This window comes from Lygodium microphyllum, chromosome 3 (assembly GCF_053477565.2).
Source record: "Lygodium microphyllum isolate KBCC chromosome 3, Lygodium_microphyllum_v1.1.10, whole genome shotgun sequence".
Classification (NCBI taxonomy): domain Eukaryota; kingdom Viridiplantae; phylum Streptophyta; class Polypodiopsida; order Schizaeales; family Lygodiaceae; genus Lygodium; species Lygodium microphyllum.
In genome coordinates this window covers 140185536-140199926 of record NC_141137.1, presented here as the reverse complement: position 1 = coordinate 140199926, position 14391 = coordinate 140185536, and positions in this window count along the sequence as shown.

Here is a 14391-nt window from a genome sequence, read left to right as displayed (position 1 = left end):
ACCGCTCTCTTCGAGCAATCATATTAATTGCTTTAATGACATCACTCCAAGAAGTCTTCAATCCCGTCTCAGAGTCAAGATCTTCAAGTCGATCAGTTAGATTCTCTTGAAGGAAAGAATCTGCAGCCTTTAGAAACAATTCAATATTTTGGCTTTCCATACCTTGTTGATCGTCAAGATCTAGTTGAGCAAATTTGCTTTCAAATTCTCGATGTAGAGTAGTGGCAGTTAGACCCTTATTGGGCCTTTCGACCCATTCAGTGAAAACTTTCTTTGTCATAAGGCCAGAATCTTCAAGAAAAAAATCTTTTTCGAAGAGTCTTCTTTTGAACACGGACCATCTCGCGTCTTTTTGGAAAAGACCATGAATTCGGTCCTGGAGACCATGCACAACCAGATGGGAAAAATAACGGCTCCAGGCATGTTTAGGAACTCCAAAGAAGACCATCTTGTCAGTATAGAGGTGGATAAAAGAGGACACATTTTGCCCATTAAATTGCTTGAGCTCTCGCCCAACTGCTTCCAAAGGTTTAATGGTAGCAGCATCAATTCGCTCTTCTTCTTGTCTCCATTGTTGTTGCAATTGCAACTGCTACTGAAATTGTAATTCTTATTGTTGGCTTTCTTGCATCAGACGAACCAACTATTGCAAGGCATCTCCTTCCGAACTTGATGACTCTCCCATTGGACTTCTTCTTCCGCAGCGGACCTTCACGTTGGGTTCACCATTGTCGTCATGTTAAGGGTTGAAGGTCTACCACCGGGGCTTAGTGCAGAAGAGGAGTATGGGATTCAAAGTTCAGGAAAGGGAAAAAGATTGGAGTTTGACAAGATCCAAGTTTTAGAAATGATTTAGATGTGGAAGAAGAATTCAAGATTTTTTTTCTATGTATTAAGCATACATGAATGGAATAAATAACTCTATCTTGATTACATCAAATGCCTTTGGATACATAATCCATAACATAAAGGATATACTCAGATTCTTAATCCAAATATGAATATCAAATGCAAGCTCTAATGGCTTTTATTTCAAGTACATAGATGGATTTCAACTCTAGGGAACAAGTATTATGTTGGTAGACTTCAAATGCATTCAAGATTTGGGCCAATGGTACATGAAATGCATTGAAGAAACATAATCTTTACATCAGCCCTGTTTTAAAACATAAAATTCCAGCCCATAATCAAGCTCAAAAAGAGTGCATAAACTCATGAATAAGCTCCTCTAATCATCAATGAGTAAAGTCCTGATGAAAAGAGGTCATTTTTTTCTATTACAACCACATAAATCTCTTGTTTGCTCATAAAAATGGACAAGAATAGTGGGTTTCCCTGTTTATGATTGGTTATTTCAGGCCATAACAGCCCATACACCTTCAAAATCCTCACCCTTTGCTTGCCCCAAAGTCACTCAAGTACTTGGGTACAAGTCGGGCTTCATTGGACCATGAATAAAGTAGACAAAATGAGAGAAGACGTGCATAAGAGCAGGTTGAATACTTTTCTCTCAGATTTCCCCCTTTTATAGACTGGCATACCATGCATTTTCGTTAGACCAAATGGACGGAAAAGTGGAGCTCTCACCTTGTTTGCATCTTCATCTTGAGCTCCTGTTAATCTCCAGTTTGCATGCTCCAAAGCATGCACCATGGCTTCAGCTCTCTCCAGTTGCAGTCAGGCTGTGCAGGCCCGCATTTTGTGCCGAAAAATGCGGGCGGCATCCTGCTCAGGCCCAGGTCACTTTTTAACCTACTCAGGTCACTTGTTGGTCACACTAGTCCATTACTTCAGGTCCCCCGTGAACCTAGTGGACTTTTGGCATTTTTCTTGAGTTCTAACCATATTTTTGCACTTGAATCAATGTGATTTATCCTGCAGATTGTCAATTACTTCCAGCTAACCAAGTTGTAGGATCCCATTGACTTATTTTTCATCAATATATATGGTACAACTGAAAATTATATGCTAAATACAAAAGAACTTATGTAACTAAGTTGGTTATTGGGTAACAATGACTGAATTTTGTATGTAAATTCCTCATATAACTCCCAGTAAAGTTCTTCTGTGTTCATAAGAATCCCATGATTTATATTATGAACAATAAACTCTTTGACAACGTGTGCAGTAAATTTGTGACACTAATAGCAACGGTTACATATAATTTTTTTTTTAATGGCAGGGTAGCTTGCTGCTCTGCCACATGTAGCACAATGTGATGTATTTGGGCCATACAAAAGGGTTACATTAAGGTGTACAATGGTCGTCAAAATGAGGCAAAGTGTCCTTGAATCCACAACTAGACTGATACATAAAATATGTACAAGATTACTTAATGAAAGTGCTAATGAAATCATGGCAAGATACAAAGGATGATAATAACATAGTGCATAGAAAACGCCTATATAAATCGCAAGACAAAAAAAGAAGAGTATGTACACTCCACAAATCAAAGTGAGAGTTATAGATCCTCGCCATCTTCATGAAAGCTTATCTTGCCACAAAGAAGCATTGAACGGACTCTACAAAAAAAGAAACAACTACACATCAATCCACCATACAATAATGCATTTTAATTAAATTTAGTAGCTACAGACAAGAAATATGAGTGAATTATTGGGCCACCATGTGCGTATATTTTATCAATCAATGCAGTGAGACCGTGTCTCTCTGCATATCGAGTCTCTAGGCCGGTGGGATCATGGTTTATAATGGAGTGTTGCGAAGAAAAAACACACAATTGTTAGAAACACTATTGTTAGTACAAGCGATATTGCAAAAAAATAAGTGAGAAGAACAAACGAAAAACTTACAAAGTCCTCTAGATAAGTTGTGTGGCCATCACTCCCAAGCTGATGGACCACTCCTATCTCCAGTCCTGTCCTTGCTGCCTCGCGCTGCTGTCTCCAACGTCCTGGAGAATTTGTAGTCTCCTCCCTAAGTCGGCACGAGTCATCTACATCTAGCCACTCAGGCTTTGAGGCCCCGCTCTTAAGTGCCTTGCATCTGTTCGATCGTCTATGTGACATGTACGCACAAATTGACTCCATCATCTAGCTTGTGGAGAACCTATTTCCTGCGGTGGGTATCAAAAACTCCTGATGGGACCTGAAATGGGCCGACACTGGCTATGGCACTAGCCGGACCTCATACTCATAATAGACAAACACACCCTCACGGCCTTGCGGATCAGGAGCGTCTATCTACTGCTAAAGGACAAACTGTCCTAAAGCCTAATCTATGCGTTTATAGTTTTTGTATTTTTGTAGTCCAACGTTTCCCTTTCTATAAACTCCACAGAGGGAGAACCCATATACATTGGCAATAAATACCACGATCACATACATGGAGGCAACCTCTCAGTAGAAACACAGCGGCCCCACTACAGCTCTCCTACATCGCAGGGATTGGCTCCTTAATGCGCTGCTCAGCATATAACACAAACGAACACAAACTCCTCTCTTTTATATTTTGAATCCAGGAGATATACCATGTGTCCTTACTTAACAGTCCCTTAGGAAACCGATCCTCTATCCTATGGCAAGGGATAACCTTACACTCTCAATCATGGATCAAATTTCTAAGAAAATAATTGCTATGTAGTCCAGGAGCTTTTTCATTGATACCATGAACTATGCATAGTGCATAATGTGAACAGTTTAGTGCACAAACAGAAGAAAATCAGCATTGTGCATTGTACGAAACCAATCTTTTCATGATTTCCATGCTAGCATTTATGTACTGCAAAGGGAAAAGACACCGAGCCTTACGCTCGTGCTGCCTTTCTCTTTATTTTAAAACAATATCCTATAGGCATGATGCAACACATAAACCACATTTTAGTTTATATTTTGATGCTCAACCTCCCCTCTCACCCTACTATTTAATGTTTTGCATTCGTTGATAGGTAAAAATGTCATTTTATGTGTGTTTCCTTACAAAAAAAGCGATAAACATGAACGGAAACATAGAAATGAGGGTAAACCGAGGCCAACCTCGTGCTTTACCTTCATTATGCGCTGCACAAACACACATGTAATTTTCTATAATTTTCCTTTTTTCGTTTCCTAATTTTCTCCCATTTAAAACCCATTTTTAAACCATTTTTTAGTATTTTTTCTCTATTTTTTTAATAAAAATGACTAAAAATTAAGATTGATTGTGGGCTGTGGCCCTTAGGTTCTTTGACAACAAAATTTTAGGTTTTGTAGGCGTTATGTCTCATATTTTCCATTTATTTTGCAAAAATCCCATTTTTACCCCTTAAACACGTGTTTTTTGTATTTTATGATATTAATTTCAGCCATACCACTTATGATTTTTTGGTTTTCAGATTATAAACTATTGAAACTCATAGAAAACAACATCATAATGAATATGTAGCCCATGGGAACAATGTTTCATCAATCAAATAGCATAAAAACTCATTTTTTCTTCATAAAAACTGAATTACCGCTTAGGTTTCGTGTTTCAGGATCTTGGTTATGCTGCGGGACTGCGAGTCAGCCCCCATTCAATGTCCAGCATCTTCACAATCAGTAATCTTCATGTCTACATCGATCTGGAAGCAATCCGGTCCCAACCGGATAATCTTTTCTTCACCATTCTTCATTTCCTCTTGTACACAGGAAAAACCCTTTAAAAGGAGAGAGAGGGAGGAGAGAGAAAGACTAGATCTGGTTCTCTTCATTCCCACAGCCATCTCTCGAGCGAAGACAGGCAATAAGACCGGCAAAGAGGGAGAAGATCGGGGGTATCATCGGTTGGATAGGGTCTTCACAGCCCCACATCTCCATCTCCATCATCATCAAGCAAAAATTGCGCCCTGCGCCTGCACGCCATACCTCTCCTTCTCTCTCCACATTTTGGTTAAAAGTTTGCATAAATTTTTTTTGGGGGGGGGGGGGGGGGGATCCAAGCTTCCAAAAGGCACACCCAATTTTGACCTCTCAAGTGTCCACCTCTTCGAATCTTGACCATTTGTTGGCTCCTTCCTCGTCCGGCATCCGATTCAAGCTCTGAAAAATCCTGGGCGTGTGGCTTGACATCCCGCATTGATTGGCAACTCCTGACAACCCACATGATAGTTGGAAAAGTTATAAAAAATCCATAAGTGTCGCTCGGGTACCTTTTAAAAGCCGTCTTTGACTTGGTGCTTAAAATCGTCCTAGCTAGAGCCGCCGCCTTCGATGTTAAATATTTTTTTCCTAAATTTCAAAATTTTTGGCAAATTTTAGGTACATCCCAGGCTCAAAACTCTGCTCTCATTGGCGACCACGGGATAGGGTGACTCAGCCTGTCGAATCCCACAACAGATCTGCACAAAACAACCAAAGGAAGCATCAAGCCGATACAAAATAGATACATATTAAAACACAGCACAATCGCACCCTACCCCCTGACAAAACCAAGGCATGACATTCACAAGGAGTAGGCCTAGCATAATCTAATAGAAGATCCGAAGCTAGTCACTAACCAACTGCTCCAACACGACCAAACTAAAAAGAACTATCAAAGAGGTTGCCCTAAGTGGTGGTGTCAAACTACCTACCTAACTAAGGACAACACAACCAGGAGCTCCTACCAGGCGAGGACTCCTATGGCCTGATCAAGAAGTATCATCTTTTAGCACATTCCTTCTTTTAGGGTTTTTATTTCTCCATACTCGGGCATGTAAAAAGGAGGGAGCTGAGCGTAGTGACCCAAGGAGAACAAGGCATCGGCCTCATGTCCTGTCTCGGTACCCAAGAACCTACCAAGCCCTCGCAAGGCGACACTTAATCCTTTTCTGACGCTCACTTTTATTTTTGCTCCAACCTTCCTTACTTTCTTCTTTTCTAGCAAGACACCACCCCTAAGAAGACAAGGCATCGGCCCCGGATGACTCGTCCCCAGGAACTTACCTGGCCTTCGCAAGGTGATGATCAATTGCTTATAAATTTTCCCTTTTTTTTCCTATTTTTATAGGGGTTAGAATCCCTTTTTACACACCTTTGTATATACTTATTTTCTTCTAGATATTTAGGGTTTCTTTTCTCTCTATCATAATTATTTTTTCTTCCTTTGGGTAGGCTTCTCTAACTGCCTCACAACTAACAAGAATTCCTAGAACAGCTGCCTAGCAGGCTAGCAGAATAGGGTCACTAGGACTACCTTCTAAAACAGGTCTTTCAGTGCTTGACAATGTCTTTACAGGAGGTAACGACTACTCAGACCTCCCCCCAGACATACCCAACCTAAACCTGGGACTTCATGCCTTGGACTCCGGTCCCCAATAAGAAAAGAAAATCCCCTACAAGTACACAGACACATATAACAAAAAAACACGGTACTCATAAAGGAGAGATATCACCTAGATAGAGCCACGAGAAGCTTCCGCGCAACAAAGGCTCCTTCCAAGCTCTTCTTCGAACCTGTCTAGCACAGAACTACAACAAGAAACCATTAACCGCACCTGTACTAAACAGACAACTGGCCCTCTTGGCCTAACGAAATAAATCACTGCACTACAAAAAAATTGATCGGCCCTCTTGGCCTAACGAAAGAAAACATTAAAACCTCACAAAACTAGCCCTCTTGGCCTAACGAAATCAAACAGAATAGCACCTACACATCCCTCCCTGAAATAGTACAGATATACGATAATATGCTCCTTTCCAAGGGAGAAAAATAGGACTCACAGCCCTAAACTAAATGCATAAGGTTATGACCCATCCCTCCTGCATATATAGTAAGAGGCGTACACATAACATGTTGTCGAATCAACCTATGGGTCCAGGATAACAACGGTAGATTGGTGTCGGGTAATCTTTGCATCACCTATATCAACCATCGTCTGCCATATATTGCATACTCTAATAACATTCCCCACAAGCGACCAGGTCCTGTTTCATCATTGATAACAATATCCAAACTAGGACCACAGTTAAAGAAAAGGTTTTCTTCATAAGCAAGATTTGTCAGTGAATCTGCAAACTGATTCCAGTAATAGGGAATCAGCTAAAAAGACACTCTCTCAAACTCCTCAAGTAGGGTCATGGCCATTCGATGATACATACAAAGGATGGGATTTCGCACTGTGTATGTCCCATCTAGCTGATTACTACTCCCTTTTTTATTAGGGCCCCTGGACGCTCCGTCAAAATATAATATATACGTCCACAATGGGTTTACATAGCTTGCCATCATGAACTCCTCTATTCGTAATTATGATAGTCAAAGTTTAGCATGTTGAGAGGGTGAACTGACGGCTCAATCCCACCTTCTTCATTGAACTCAACAGGGATACTTGTCAACATTCGTAAGCAGTGATGGCAGAAGACTTTGATCTCCCACACAAAGGTTCCGTCCTCTTGCTCAATCACTTTGTATCCTTTGCTCCACCAGATGAGTTTCCCCTGATGGTATCTCTGCTCTAAATATGGGTGCTCTAAATAAGGAATTAACCGCCCCATCAACCAACTTTAAGCTCTTTTGCAGATCTCTAATCAGCCCCAGCATGGACCTGCAATGCATTTTCCTGTGTTAACATACTTAGAAATAATAAGGTTTAATCTTATTAAGATTAACCTTATTGTTAAACTCTACTCCCTGCGACAGATCAGCTAGTAGAATCGTAGACCTATTTTTCCCTATCCTAACAATCTTGTAGGGGCCATACCATCAGGGTTCCAACTTCCCTGGAAACAGCTCCCTACGCGCATCATAGTATAGAACTAATTGCCCTTTTTTGAAGGTATACTTATTTGCTTTAAGGTCATGCAACTGCTTCATCCGACGCTTAGCTACCTCCTGGTGTAATAAGCTCTGCAATTTTAGTTCATCCAAGTGGGCTATGGTCGTAAAACGTTCAAAGAGTGAATCCTCATCTCCCAAAGAGTGGTTAATTGCAAACCGTATGGTTGGCAACTCAATTTCGAGGGGTAACACACACTCTTCTCCATAATCTAATTTAAATGGAGTATGGCCGGTAGCTTGCTTGAACGTTGTATTGTACGCCCAACCTACCACATACAACTTCCTGTCCCAGTCTCGTTTATTCTCAGAGACTATTTTAGATAAGATACCCACAAGCTGCTTATTAGTGCTTTTGACTTGCCCGTTTGCTTGCGGATTATAGGGGGTCGTTTTATTATGCTTGATTTGCCAAGCTTCAGTCAACCTTTTGATCTAGTTAAATGACTATTGTCACATAGAGTGGCTGAAGAGATGGCAGCACATAAGGGAGCCATATCATCCATGATATTCAAAAAATGGGTTCCACAGTCCGACACTAGTTCCTTTGGTGGACCGAAACGGCAGATAATCTGCTCTAAAAGGAAACTTGTAGTCTATTTTGCATTGTCCTACCTCGTCGCCCGCACTTCTGACCATTTTGTAAAATAATCAGTTGCTACTATAATATACCTCTTCTGGGTAGTAGACGATGGGGTAATGGGACCCACAAAGTCAATGCCCCACTTCTCAAATGGAAGGATAGCCATGATAGGCGTAAGTGGCCGTTTCCTATTCTCCCTGCTGTCACGTCTTTGACAGGTATCACATCTCTTAACGTACTCAAAGGAATCTTGGAAGATGGACGGCCACCAATATCCAGCTCTTAAAGCTTTCTGTGCCATCAACCGTCCCGCGAAGTGCCCTCCACATGCAGAGTCATGGCATTCCTCCAAGATAAAAGGAACCTTGTCAGGCATCACACATCAGCGATAGATATCATCAACACCCTGTCGATATACTATTCCTGCAATCAAGGAAAACTTCAAAGCCTGTTGTTTGATTTTCCTCTTTTCAGATTTTGATAAACCAGCTCCAGTCTCTCCTATTGATAGATAATGCGTGATAGCAGCATACCAAGATGGGATAGAAGCTGTATCAATTTTAAACATTTCTTCAATATCACTTCTTTCAACCAAAGCCTCTTTCGACTCCCCGAAATCCACAAGGCATTCCACAATCCCCTTTAACCTCGGTGTCTTACTCTTAATCTCATAATCGAACTCTTGCAAAGTAATTACCACTTTGCTAAACGATCAGGTAGTTGTAGCTTGTTCATAAGCAGTCTAAGCCCTTTCGCCTTCGTATAGAAAACTATCTTCTCATAGAGAATGTAGTGTCTGAATTTTTTAGTCGCAAAGACCATCGCAAGGGACAACTTCTCCATGTAGGTATAGTTAATTTTTGATATGCCCAATTTTCGACTAGCAAAAGCTATCCAATGATACCACTTTTCCTCCCAAATTTGGGCTAAACAGCAGCTTATACTATGCACGATGGCTGTTGAAAATATATAAAATGCATCGCCTCTTTTAGGTGCTTTTAAAACGGGTGCTTTTACTAGATCCTGTTTCACATCCTCGAAAGCTACCTTACAAGGGTCGCTCCATACAAATAGATAGCTAAAGGATAACAAGTTCGTTAATGGCAATGTCCTTCCTGCCAAGGCATTTATAAACCTCCGATAGTACCCTATCGATGACAGAAAGCTATGTACCTCTTTCGGAGTGCATGGTGGACTCATGGCGACTATGACCTTGATCTTCTCAGGGTCAGTTGCGATCCCTATTGAACTGACCACATGGCCTAGCAATAGCCCATAAGGCACTCCAAAGACACACTTACGTGGGTTAAGAGCGATACAAAATTGTCTGCAGTGCTCAAAACACTTTCTTAAGATAATCAATATCCTTTCCCTTATAGTGGCTGCCCCCAGGTCATCAATAAATACTTTCAACTTATCTAGGGAGATGTCACCAAAGGTATTGTCTGTTGTTCGTTGCCATGATCTAGGCGCATTGCACAAACCAAAGGCCACATGGTATGCAAAAGTACCAAAGAAGTAATGAAAGTTGTTTTCAACTTGTCCTCTTCTGTAATTGCCCGTCCCTCAAACAGCCCGTCCCTCAATTTGAAAGGCATACGCCTTACTTTCTAATACATACGCCGACTGACTTCTTTTAGAGGAATAGGTTGAACAGCCAGGCTGGGAGGAATGCCTCTCAGCTCATCATAACTCCAAGCAAAGATATCACGGAATTCTTGGATCAAGGACACATAGTCCTCCCTTTCTACTGAACTGAGCATGGAACCTAATTTAATTGGCTGTGAATCATTCGGCGTGCCAAGGTCCAACTCAATCACATCCGCGTCTCTTATCCTATCTTGTGGTTCTATCAACTCATTTAGAGTTATTTGATAAATATCCTCTGTAGTGGACCTTTCTTTAGATTCATCACTGGATGATGTCTCACTACCAGATGGATCATTTGTTGTTTCTAATTCATAAAGGAGCTCTCTCACTCTGAGGAGACTCAGGGCATCGACTATTACTCGATTAGCACCTCTACCTAGAACCACTCGACCGGTGGGTATATCGACTTGACAGTCTATTCGTAAGATCCAAGGCCTACCTAGCAAGACTCGATAGCTAGGATGTCCTGCAAATCTTATCACCCTAAAGTCCAAGAAGCATTCTATACTTGCTACTGTAACATGGACTTTAGTAATGCGGCCTTCTGGTTGCCTCAGACTATCATCAGCCATTCTAAGAAGGGTGGAGCTATCTTTTTGGATGCCTAGACCCAACCTCTCCATCAACTCTGAACTCATGATATTGACGGAGGACCCAGTGTCTACGATAGTATGCTCCGCTAATATTCCATCCACTTATGTTGGAACCCTAGGGAAATTCTTTTCAGCATGATCAAACCAATCTTCCCCTACTCGCACTATGCCCAAAGGTTCCACAATATACCCAATACGCAGAATCTTCTAGAATTCCTTGCGTACTCCTGGAGATAATTTAATCAACTGTAAGAGGTTTACATCTAGTTTGACTTCACAAAGAGAACTTGCTAAATCAAAATCATGATAGGTAGCCAAAGCTCTCTTTTCTTGCCAAACCATTCTTTCTTTTGGTCTCGGGATCGACTTTGGTGCTTCTTTCTTAGCTCTTGCCTTCTTTCTTGACACTTTCTCATCCTTCTTAGGATCGACTTTTCTGTCACAACAGGCCTTAGAGGTCCCCCTTCCACGCCAGGATTCAGGACTTGCCTCCCCTTATCCCCTTGCTTAGGGTTTCCCTCAACCGATTTTGCATTATCTTTGTCAACCTCTTTAGCCTTTTGGCCTCTGGTCACGGCTCATAGGTTAGAGGTTTCAGTGTCATTGATGCGTACAGCCTCGATAAGGCTAACTCCATTGCCTTGTGGCAACTCTTCTATAGTGGTCTTTCCCCTTTGCAGTATTTGTTTGGGTCCATCATTTTGCTAGAGGTTATTACCTTGCGCTTTATGATTAAGTGGACCTGGCTGTTTACTCCCTTATTGGAGGGAACTAATCTTACTCCAACAGGTAGCGGCTAAGTGGCTCGACTTCCCACAAATATCACATCTAACATTTGGACAGTTTCTATGGAAATGTTGTTTGCCACACCACTTACAACTGAATCTTGAGGGACCACCCTCTTTAGGGCATCGACTCTCTATCAGATTCTGCTGCTTCTTCAAGAAATTGACGTCAATAGCTATTTTCCGATATTGTTCAGAAATCATGTCGGTATAATGCTTCATCATATTCTTAACTTCGCCAAGGACATTAGAGGCACTCGACTCATAGCCTTGATCATCTACCCGTCGTTCCATTGGCCTAACAATTTGATTGGGCATTAGTTGTGGACTCACAGGAACAACATTAGGGTTCAAAACTTGGCCTCCAACATTTGGTGGGGCCAACTGACTAGCCATAGGCATAGTCACATTGGGAGGGGCTGGCAATAAAGGTACATTTTGAACCACGCTTCCTCTCCCATTAGGGTTATTCATAGGCATCCCTTGACTTCCATTCATCAATGGTAATTGCCTCCAGGTACTAAACCTGCATTAAGATTTATTCGAGAGGAGTAGGCCGTTTGTAATCGTGCTTCTACTACTTCTGCCCGTGCGATAGCAGTGTCTATATCAGCCAAAGCCACACTGCTCAATTGTACCTGCATATTGAAATCCAATCCATGCAAAAAGTATTGTAATTGGGCAGCCGACAGAATAGGAATGTAAGTTTGTAACTTATGAAACACTTCCTTAAGCTTCTTGGCATAGGCTTTCACACTCTCATGGGGATCTTGGCACATTACATTCAAAATGCGCAACCAGTATTGGCCACCTCTTTCAGGGGCATATTCTCCTCGGAAAGCTGCATAAAATTGATCGATTGTGGTTATGGTTCTAGCCTCTATGCTATGATACCATACTGCAGCCCTTCCTTTTTAATTTCATGTTAAAGAACATCATAAGATGTCCCTCATCTTGGATGCGGTAATTAAACATCAGTCTTTGGAATTCAGAAATGTGAAACTCTACATCTTCTTCAGCTAACCCATTAAAAATGGGTAAAGGAACTCCTAAAGCTGGCAGATCGGGCGTCCCTGCAGGAATTGCAATGGCTTGTGCCATAGCGATAATCGGATTAACAATAGGAGCTTGAACTAATGGAATCACACCCCCACTTAAAGTGGGTGACTTGGTGGAAGAGAGGAAGAACTTGTGCTTCCTCTTGCACCTAAAGGACTATGTGCAACAGTTGGGTTACTAAGACCACTGTCTCTTATGCGTATCGGGCTACTCCTTTGAGGAGAATAGCGACTTACAATCTCCAACCGCTGTCTAGCCCTCTCAGCACGTTCTTCTTTTTGTATTTCGGCTTGATGGTCCTTGTTAGAGGACATAAACCAACTTTTTGGTCCCTAAAAATCCTAGATTCGAGAACCACCACTTTTTGGCAGCTCTCGGCAAATGCACCACTGATGGGACCTAAAATGGGCCGGCACTGGCTATGGCACTAGCCGGACCTGATACTCATAACAGACAAACACACCCTCATGGCCTCGCGGACTAGGAGCGTCTATCTACTGCTAAAGGACAAACTGTCCTAAAGCCTAATCTATGCGTTTATAGTTTTTGTATTTTTGTAGTCCAACATTTCCCTTTCTATAAACTCCAAAGAGAGAGAACCCATACACATTGGTAATAAATACCATGATCACATACATGGAGGCAACCTCTCGGTAGAAACACCGCGGCCCCACTGCAGCTCTCCTACATCATAGGGATTGGCCCCTTAATGCGCTGCTCAACATATAACGCAAACGAACACAAAATCCTCTCTTTTATATTTTGAATCCAGGAGATATACCATGTGTCCTTACTTAACAGCCCCTTAGGAAACCAACCCTCTATCCTACGGCAAGGGATAACCTTACACTCTCAATCGTGGGTCAAATTCCTAAGAAAACAATTGCTATGCAGTCCATGAGCTTTTTCGTTGATACCATGAACTATGCATAGTGCATAATGTGAATAGTTTAGTACACAAACAGAAGAAAATCAGCATTGTGCATCATGCAAAATCAGTCTTTTCATGATTTCCATGCTAGCATTTATGTACTGCAAAGGGAAAAGACACCGAGCCTTATGCTCATGCTGCCTTTCTCTTTATTTTAAAACAATATCCTATAGGCATGATGCAACACATAAACCACATTTTAGTTTATATTTTGATGCTCAAACTCCCCTCTCACCCTACCGTTTAATGTTTTGCATTCGTTGATAGGTGAAAAGGTCATTTTGTGTATTTCCTTACAAAGAAAGCGATAAACATGAACGGAAACATAGAAACGACGATAAACCGAGGCCAACCTCGTGCTTTACCTTCATTATATACTGCACAAACACACATGTAATTTTTTGGATTTTTTTTTCTTTTTTCTAATTTTCTCCCATTTAAAACCCATTTTTTCACAATTTTTTGGTATTTTTCCTCTATTTTATTTAATAAAAAATGACTAAAAATTAAGATTGATTGTGGGTTGTGGCCCTTAGGTTCCTTGACAGCAAAATTTCAGGTTTTGTAGGTGTCATATCTCATATTTCCCATTTATTTTGCAAAAACTCCATTTTTACCCCTTAAACGCGTATTTTTCGTGTTTTATGACATTAATTTCAGCCATACCACTTATGATTTTCTAGTTTTCAGATAATAAACTGTTGAAACTCATAGAAAAAAACATCATAATGGATATTCAGCCCATGGGAACAATGTTTCATTAATCAAATAGCATAAAAACTCATTTTTTCTTCATAAAAATTGAATTACCACTTAGGTTTCGTGTTTCGGGATCTCGGTTTTGCTGCGGGACTACGGGTCAGCCCCCATTCAATGTCCAACATCTTCACAATCAGCAATCTTCATGTCTACATCGATCCGGAAGCAATCCGGTGTCTTCACTATTCTTCATTTCCTCTAGCACGTAGGAACATCCCTTTAAAGTAGAGAGAGGGAGGAGAGAGAAAGATTAGATCTGGTTCTCTTCATTCCCATAACCATTTCTCGAGCGAAGAT